The 9,772-nt window shown below is 41.6% G+C and overlaps 1 long non-coding RNA gene across 1 annotated transcript; it reads left to right on the forward strand.

The window, feature by feature from the left end:
• Positions 1–610: 610 nt before the first annotated feature.
• LOC139057866 (uncharacterized) lies at positions 611–9,524 on the forward strand. Its single transcript, XR_011513055.1, has 3 exons — positions 611–1,119; positions 2,600–2,736; positions 7,844–9,524. It is a non-coding gene; the product is annotated as an uncharacterized lncRNA (long non-coding RNA).
• The last annotated feature ends 248 nt before the right edge of the window (positions 9,525–9,772 follow it).

Raw genomic sequence — 9,772 nt, forward strand, 5'->3', positions numbered from 1 at the left:
TCCGCGTCGAACCATTATCAACCGTTCTCCGGCGGCGGCTGCTTGTGGCACGGCCGCGCGAACCGTATCTTGAAAGCGAACTGCATTGTGGACAGAGTGTGCCCACTGCTGAAACCTTCCCGCGCTGTGTTCGCACCGTTTACTTCGCTTTGAAAACAGACGCGCGTACACCTATCTTGAAAGTGTTCTGCGAAAAGCGCATAGTGCGGCATGAGCTGAGAGCTTCGTGAGCGCAGTGTTCTCGCCGCTTCGGTCGCGTTGAAGCGAGAGCTAGCACGAAGGTGAATTCACTCGCTGTTGCGGGTTCTATTTTGAAACATATCGTGTGGTACGGACTGACGGACGGATGTTTTTTCTTGTTGGAGAAGTATAGAAATGCTTACGTTATAAAAAAAATCGCAGGGTTCGCGAATTTCGCGATAAGAACCAACACCAACCCACTCCTCGGCGCCCCGCGGAGCGATGCCGTCTTGATCGCCCCCTCCCAACCCCGGGAAAAGGGACACTACCTAGCTCAGTTGAAGAAACGATGATGAAACGTTAACGACAAGAACGGCATCTCCTAACGAGTTGTCTTATGGCCTCTGAGATTTGCGCGCGCAGCTGGCGCGCGCGAACCTGGGAGGCCCTAATTGGCCGCTTAATAGCATAAAAAGACAAAGATAATGCCAAATGACACAGTTAAAAATTCAAACAAATAACTGATCTTAATTATACTGTTTGGGAAAAAGAAATAAAAAATTAGACAGCCGCAACACACGCCACTAAAGCCACCACCGCCGGCATAACGCGGAACCAACAGTTGGCAACATTCATTCGCGCGTCATTGCTTCGTTCGCTTCGTCTCCGCAACGAGAGCCGCCATCTTCTCGCGCCTAACGTTTTGTATGGCTTTGTTCTCTGCAATCCGCGCACGCAGCTCATCGGTGGATGCACGGCTGCTCGGCGTCGCAATGCGGCCTGCGTCATTTTTTGGTGTTCGCGCAATCGGTGTGAAGCATGTCGCATGTGAAATGTTTGGTAGAAGTGCCTCACGTCCAAGTCAAGCCGCCGTACGGGTGTATGGCTGTGCGCCCTGTTCTCGGAAGCGTCGACGGGTTTCCGGCATGCGGATTTCAGGTACGTGCAAATGCGTTTCGCCCTCCTATTGAGCTCCGGCGCAAAGCGTGCAATATTTCATGTGAAAGATGCAGTGCCCGTCATCATGGTGTGAATTTCGAGCGGCAAACGAGAACTTTGGCATTTAGAGCACACCGCGGCTGCTAAGTTAGCGTGGAAATTGTTTTACGTTACCGTAATATGTTGCTGTCAGTCTAATCTGCGGCTTGTGGACAGCTAGCCCATTGACTTTTGCTTGTGGCAGCGATAAGTATATAAATGGAAGCGGTAATAATTTTAGAGAGCAGAGAGTTGTTTCGCTCGATGTTTGGTCGTGTTCATGGCGTTATGAAAGCTAGAAAACTAACTGGCTTGATCGTGCTTAGTTCCAACTCCAAGGGGCGTAACGTTGGCGCTGTATATGCTTGTTTTCGGTGTCACGAGTACCACTTTCATGCTTTTGTTGCATGAGAGGTAGCTGCTGCATGCCGTCTGGGCAGAATACAACAAAAGCAATTTCCTCACTTTCATACGTATGCAATGTGACGTAACAAAATTTCCAGCGTTTTATTCGGAGCGTAAATATCCAGTATAGTTTAGTAAGAAACTCGAATTCTGTCTTAGCTTTGTAGGCGTGAAACAAGTGAAACTCTTTCCTTTTTGAATTCGCCCGCAGATGCGTCATCGGGTAATTGACAGTAGCTTCGCTACGTGAGTTGTTTTATGCGCCAATATTGCCTGGTTAAGTATCCTGTTAATTTATGCCGACGCTCGTTCATCTTGATTTTAAGCGGTTACTATCCCCGAGTACCGGACGATGCCAAACTTGAGGTGTAGCAAACGCGGGAAATTCAATGTGGCGTGGCTGCAAGTTCCTGTTTTTACGTTTCTTGCATTCAAAGCCAACAGAGTATCACTGATTTATTTTCCATTTCTGCTGTACTTGATCAATCTAATGTGACAACTGCATTTGCTCTTTAATGTTCTCCATTTACTGTGTATTCAGCTTGGCTGCCGTCCTCTCTTCAGAGGATGCTGCTGTGATAGCTCTTTCGTATAGCACATGCCTCTAGGCCCTTGTGTTTCAAGGGCTCTGGCGAGGCAGCAGTGCTCCAAGTAATTTTACCATCCTATATATTTTCTATTTTGCATCATTCTTCCACGATGGATTTTAATGTTCATACTATTTGTCATTAGTCATCGCCATAATTTTATAGCACGTAGATTTTACGCACTTTACAGCGACAATTTTTAGGCCAGTTTACAGCCAAGTTACATCTTCCATAATACATCGTCAACATTACCACTTGTCATGGCCCTCTTTGGCCAAACGTGGCCCTTGTGCCATAAAACACCACACATCATCATCAGCAGCTTGGCTCCCAGAAAATGCTTGAATTTCTTTCAGTATCGAAGTGACGAAATATTCCACTGATGGCCGTGTGTGAAACACGCAAGATGACAAAACTGATAGCAAAATGATGAGATATTTCTTTTATAGCGTTTGGACTCGACTTTTGGTGAGGCTGTCGATCGACCTTGGGCCTGGTGACAGCACACCCGACATCGCCAAAGTGCAGCCTATCAGTTGAGTGCCCCCGAATGGACCATCAACATCGGAAACTGAAGCAGAGCCAGGTAGGGCCAATTTTTACTTTGGAACAGAATACTGACAGCTGCCTCTTTTTTTAAGAACTAAATAACATATTTACAAACCAATCCTTTCTCTTTGTGGAGCCTACATAGAATTGTTTTTTGTTCTTATACAGACCTTCAGAAAGCAGTTCTTCTGAACCCTTTTTGCATGCACAAATAAATAAAGAGGAGTTCACTTTCTGAACAAATTGATGCACTGAAATGTGCGTTCGACACACAATGAGATGCAAGGTAACCAACAACTTTAAAGCGGTAAAAAAACAAGTTTGAAACAAGTTCTAACATCATAACCGGCCTTGGCATACGGATCTAAATATAACAGCAACAGAGGGGCATGCAGAGAAGTGTTTGTAAATGTTTGCAAGATATGTACATTGTCTATGAAATTGTTTTATTTACTTAGAGCTTCTTGGTGCCATGGCAGTGCAGTAAAAGCTCAAAATGATGCCCCTGCTCCTAATAAAGCACCTTTAGATTTTAAAATTAAATTATGGGCTTTTACATACCAAAGTCACAGCCTGAAGTTTTGGGAACCTGGCCTTCTTTAATGTACACCTGAATATAAGTGCATAAGCGTTATTGCATTTTACCCTCATTGGAGGGCAGCTGTCATGGCCTAGATTGAAGCTGGGACCGGCATGACTGAGCAGCATGGCATCATAGTAAGTGGGCTATAACACTAGGTCAAAATGAGAAATACTGCTTAGAACTACCAACTTCTTGGCTCACAAGCACTTTGCACTAAGTTAAAGGAGTATGGAGTACTGACAGCGACTGTTTATGTACCAGTTTCTTTTTAACCTGACTCCATTATTAAAATGCGAAGCTTCAATTAGTCAAAACCAGCCTAAATTACAGAACCAGCTCAAAACACGCACCATGTATAGCTGGATTTGGACATGAAAATGGAGTCAATTCATGTCGCCGAAAACGGAGGTGGCAGTCACACTATTTCATGCATTTTGCCTAAAACATAGTCAATAATTATTCAATTTCTAAAATATTCTTTTCAAAAAGTTTTTTTTCAAGCATGAAAGGAGGAGCCAAATGGTGTTCAGGTGCACGAGCGGTTAGTTGCACGGCACTTGCATGTGTTCACTGGCTTCTTTCAAGCTTGAAAGAAACATTTGTTGCACCTATTGAGCAGTAGAAAGCTGGATTGGGAATTTTTCAGGGTGCTCTACAATTTTTGCACTGACACTTTTGCTTTGAATATAATATTTGAGCAGTTAAGTAATCGTTGTTAACTAATTACCTAATTACGAAAAATGCAAGAATTGGTTTCACTTCCTCAAAACGATGGCAAATGACATTACCTTGGTGCTGTCCAGCTACGTTGCAGTTGTACATATTTAAAGCTTGCATGTGTTATACAGACCACCTGGTAATTACAAGGCATATATAGAAGTGGCCAAGTTGTGTAAGCCAGCCATGTGTAGCGAATCATGAGAAACAGCCATGTTTCTTTGACTTAAGGGCACGATAAGATTGACATGCTCGACACCTTGTATCAGTGTGTTCTAGGCCTGTTCGTAGTTTAGCTACTACATAAACAATATTTCTCCACGTGTAAGCTCATATGCATCTTTCAAGTATATTGCCTCGTGTGTCCAAAATAAACCATCCTCGCGCTTCCTTCATTATGTCTTTATCTGTTGCTGTGCTAAATTTTTAACATGCAACTGCACAAATTTTCATCTAGTTTTCATGTTTCCTCGTTGTTTGGTGGCTTTATTTCTGAACAAGTTGTTTTCGTTAAACCCTGTTGCACACAGCAGTACACAGCATTTCTGCCTAGAGTGGAAATTGTTTTTTTTTTCAGATTGACATAAATACACCTTGCCTGGGCAATGTAAGGCATTCTACATAACACGGCCATGCAATAATGTTTATATTGTATTCCAGCATCATGCAGAACTGTTTACTTACCAGATTAGAATATGTATAAGTGTTGGAAGTAACAGAACTGGAAGAAGCCAGCAGATAATGAGGCCAAGGAAAGCATACAGGAACATGTGTTAAGTTTTTTTTATATGAAGTATAGAAATGATAAATTCTGGGTAAGTGAAAGTGGATTAAAAGATATCCACCTGTGGGTGGAGAACGGACCCATAACCTTCACATTACACATGTGATATACTAACCACTGTGGTACTACGGCCGTGTTCGAGCGTCGACAATCTGAGGGGCCATTGTGGACGGTTGAATGCTGCCTCGGTGGCACAGTGGTTAGTGCATCGCATGCCTAATGCAAAGGCTGTAGGTTCGTTCTCACCCCATGCCTGGTTGTTTTTTTTTACCATTTTCATTTCCCTTTATCATTTCTACATTTAAATAGAAAATTACAAATAAGTTACCACGTGCCTTCCCTGGCATCTTCCAGCTGTGATTCAGAAAAATTTTGACCCTCAGTATCCTCTCTTCTCCTTTGGAAGAACAGGACCTTCATTTTAAAAATAAGGAATTCACCTTGTTCAGTATCTCAATGTGGTCTCAAATCTTATCATAGCATGTGTATTACTAAGTGAAGTTTTTGTTAAGATGATATAGCATGGGACCTAATTAGTAGCCTTTGTGTACAGATATATGACTAGTCTAATAAATATGAGGATTTTAAGAAGCACTTCTAACATGGTCTGAGCATGTGTTTAAAAAAACTAATCTAGCATGATTTCAGGCATAACTGTTGCCCCTGAAAAATATTTGGATAATATGCATTGGCATTGTTTTTAGAGAGCACCGGTACTGCTTTGATAGAGGTAGCCTCGTGGAACATGAAGCATCGCTTCTTGCTGAGTCAAGGAAATATTTGCATATCTGAGGTGCATGTGTCATTAGCTCGAATGCTGTTTAGAGGCTGCTAATAAGAAAATTACTTGACTTGCCTTCCAGAGATTGCTTCAGTAGTCTATGCTACTCCATCATAAACAATTTACCAGGGTGAACATTCACCACAGTTGGCTTTGCGATGTTTATGCAAAATACCACAATTGGTTACTAGACATGTGACTGCACTAAAACTTGGAATTAATGACCAGTAAGATTTATGGGACCAGCAAAACTTAGTTTATTACTCCAGAACAAAATGCGAGGCACTTCGGTTATTTCTGCCATAGAGTTTCTTACAGTAATTACTAGAGGGAACTCTGGCGCGGCAGTCGTGCCACCATGGGAATGATGGGAAGCACATGGATTTGTCGGATAATCGTGCTTGTGAATTCAGACGTTCTTGTGGCTTCGTATATTATACGCTATATAAATTTCAGCGCAGTCTATACTCTTCGAAGTGCAGAAGACGGCGTCAACACGCACAATTGCTATTAATTGCAACGATTGAGCTTGTCCAGGTAGCCAAATCGAAGGGCGCCAAGCGTCTCAAGGCACTGGTATGCCCGCGATAAATTCATCAGGGCGTTGCACTCGCTTGTCGTTACATGCCTCCGTGGCTTAATGGTTTCAATATCAGACTTCTGTTCTAGAGTTCCTGTGTCTGAATCCTGTCGTCGGACGATTTTCATGTTTATTTATTTATTACACAGTATATTGTTGAGAATGACTAGTTTACAAAGTCACAAAGCCGTTTGAAGCCAAACAGATGAAGTTTAGGCAAATCCATGTACTTCCCATAATTTCCATGCTGCTACAGCCGTTCTTGTTTGATCTCCTGTGGACACTAACGTCAGAGTTCCCTCTAGTAATTATTGTATGAAACTGATTTCTGCGCCTCACTCGTGCAGAAGCGGCACCACACCTGCTGCGTAAATATGCACTACCTTTCGGCCAAGTGCAGGGAATGCTGTGAACTCGCCCTGTACAAAGCCTGCACTAAGTAATACGAATCACAACGTGCAGGTGCTGCCACGTTGAACTGGTGGAATGAGGAGTGAAATTCAGCACCTCCTGAACTAGTTCAGAAAGTGCAGGTTAATCTAGTGGAGATTATATAGTAACAGAAGTTGAGTGATTCTGCGTTACATTCACGAAATATACTTCATGATACTTTTCCATTTATTTCCTCAGTTATTAAGAATCCCTTTTGCATTGTTGGACAAAACTACAGAATGCCAACATATTTTCTAGCATTCACTGGTAACAAACATGTCAAAACTTGTTCTAGTGTCTGGATTGCCGCTTTAGCCGTTAACCCCCAAGTTAATTCCGGAAAAATGCACCAAATTTTTTACGTACTCAATTTTTCGGTGTCATTCTCATTCTAAAAATATATTACTTCATTGGTCTCTGGTTAGAAATAACACAAAAATAAGAGCTGCTCTTGAGGGCAGCTTTCCCTCAATGCCGACTGTAACTCATCTTTGACAATACGAGCAGCATAACATCGGGCAGAAAGAGTGCAACTCGTCATTGGCGATATTGGTACTACCTCCAGTCACTAGTACAGCTTGGGATCAATGGTTAAAGGTTGCGACTTTGTTGATGCCCAATTTTAATTCTGCAGCTGTTACACTTGGGTGTAGCATGTGTATGTACGTGTGCATGCATTAAAATGACTTCACGCTAGAGCAAAGCAACTGTAGTGCAGAGAGGCATTAGTCATCTTTATATATTTGCTTTCTAAAGATGCACTAAGTTTATTTTTTGCAGTATAGGCTTGGCGCTAATTGGCCAAAGATGCCCTTGTGCTACTAAAACCTATCAATTAATTCGCTTTTTGCAGTAGCAGGTGCTTATTCCTTTTTCAGGATCGCTCTGTGAGTTTTAATTTGTTTTTCTTGAACTGTGCAATTTCCACTCACAGGACTGCATGTCATGTGAAGTGTTCCTTTTTCAATCAAGAATGTTGAGGTTGTGTTTGTGAAACTCGATTTCTTGACTCAAACGAGCTTGTACAAACTGACCAAGCTGATAATTCTACCTGCTTATATATTAAATGTGTTGCGTTATGAACCCTCATAATGAATGACACATAGTATAAAAATTTTATCTAATAAAACGATTTAATGAAATTTTTCATGTTTTTCGCGTTCGTGTTCACTTCTCTACTCTCGTGTCCTGTCTGCATGTCTCACCTCTTTTTTTTTGCATATTAAATATCGTATAAACTTAACCATGCTTTTTTACCACAATGCAGGGGGAAAAAGTTCCGGTAACACCATGCATTCAGTATGGTGGCCCAGACGTGTATGCAAGCAACCTCCTTCATGTGGACCAAGAACTACTCTGCAGTGTCTCACAGACTTCCATGCGAAGCCCTCAACATTGTCGTCTCAGTGGAATGGCTGCTCATCTATCTGCGTGTCCATCACCAAGACGGCTAGTTGTAAAGCTCCTGTACCCGTTTAAGAAAGCTTAATGATTTTTTTATTTAGTTTTCGCGGTTGGCCGTAGAATCTTAACATTTTTTATGTTTCTAACGTTTTTACCTGGCACAAAGTGACGCAATAACTTTAAACCAGTGTAATGTATTTAAGTGATGCTCACTCTAATGCCTATCTGGTTTTGTTTGTGTTTAAGAAATTTGAATGTCTGATGAGGTAACAGCATTTAAATTTGTCATCGCGGCTTGTTTCAATGAGCTGCTAGGAAATAAGATGCAAAACTTATCACACGCCAGTTGTAGCATTTTTGTATTCATGACTAAAGTATACACGTTTCAAAAGATGGAAAGTGGGGAAAAAAAGCCTCAAGAACATAATCATCCTAGGATTGTCATGTCCTTACAACTCTGCAATGACTAATGCCTCATGCATCTTGGGAGCACAATGGTCGCAATGCCTACAGGTATACTTGATAAGAGACTAGCTTGCAAAAATTTAGTTGAGAGTTAGCGCTCATCCTGTCTGCTTCTAGTCTGTGTCCATGCCACTTCGCGCTACAATCCAAGATCATGTTACTGTACCAACTCGCCCAACTTTTTATCCTTGTGTTAAAGACACACTCAGACTTGTTCTTACTTATGTGACCGGTTATTTTTGTGCTTTATAATAAGATGCAGTGCTTTTCAAATGAAAACGTGATATTTAGTAGTGAGGTTATTTAAAAAAACTGTTCTGCTTAAAATTTAATTGAGCAAACCTGTGCCATTATTCGGCGCTTATATCTTTGTATTGGTATGGTTTTACTCATCTTCCTTTTTACTTTTAAAATGTGCAAACATTATTATGTAACCATTTCTCTTGAATGAAATAAATACTTCTGACATTTCGTCACAAATTTTACAATGATGTTGTTCAATTAGGTAACCTTAGACTAGCTGATTGTTGTTCTGGTAGCTTAACTTACAATGCCTTTGCAATATTCAATGCAAGCACATGGTGAAAAATAAACTAAGTTATTGGGTATAAGCAGGTATCTTTAAGTAAATGGAGCATACATATATTTCAGGAAATAGTGCATGCTTATATATTGAACAGCAAGGACAGCTACACATGCTGTTTTGTTCGTAAATGCTGAAACATGATTCGACGTGGAAGCACTTTGTTCTTTGGCTTTGAGTGCTACCTTTAAGTCATGTGTCAAAGTAGTAGTAGAAGCATCCCATGGCGATAAATGACAACTTTGATGAATAGAGGTGTAAAATGTGTGCTTAAAACGGCAAAAAACTGTTTGACAGGCAAACATATGCTTCTGTAGTACTGTACTTGTTACCGTCGCCAATCCATGCATTGCTTGTGCTCTATTGCATTCAATATGAGCTACAACAACGAGCTGTGGTGTCTTTCCCTCCTGGTCGAGCTGGTGTTGCGAAAATGTTTGACCAAGAAAAGTGGAGGTTTTTAATTATTTCTGAAATGCATGTAACTATGCTTTTGGCTGTGTGCTGTTTCCACGCGGTTATAAGTACTGGTGCACCAAGGTGCGGGAGATCCTGTGTCCTTAGTGCAGCGCGCATTGTTATTGCGCTATGCATCCGACCGGCAGTGTACTATCACTGCAGAGGAAGATTACGAAAAGCATGGCCTGTGTGCCTTGCTGCAATGGTGAAACCTTCAATTGTTTGCCTGAAAGGGTCGCACGTTATGCTACCACATGACGGACCAGAAGTGCAATATGACGACGC

The sequence above is a fragment of the Dermacentor albipictus genome, chromosome 3 (genome assembly GCF_038994185.2).
Source record: "Dermacentor albipictus isolate Rhodes 1998 colony chromosome 3, USDA_Dalb.pri_finalv2, whole genome shotgun sequence".
Lineage (NCBI taxonomy): Eukaryota > Metazoa > Arthropoda > Arachnida > Ixodida > Ixodidae > Dermacentor > Dermacentor albipictus.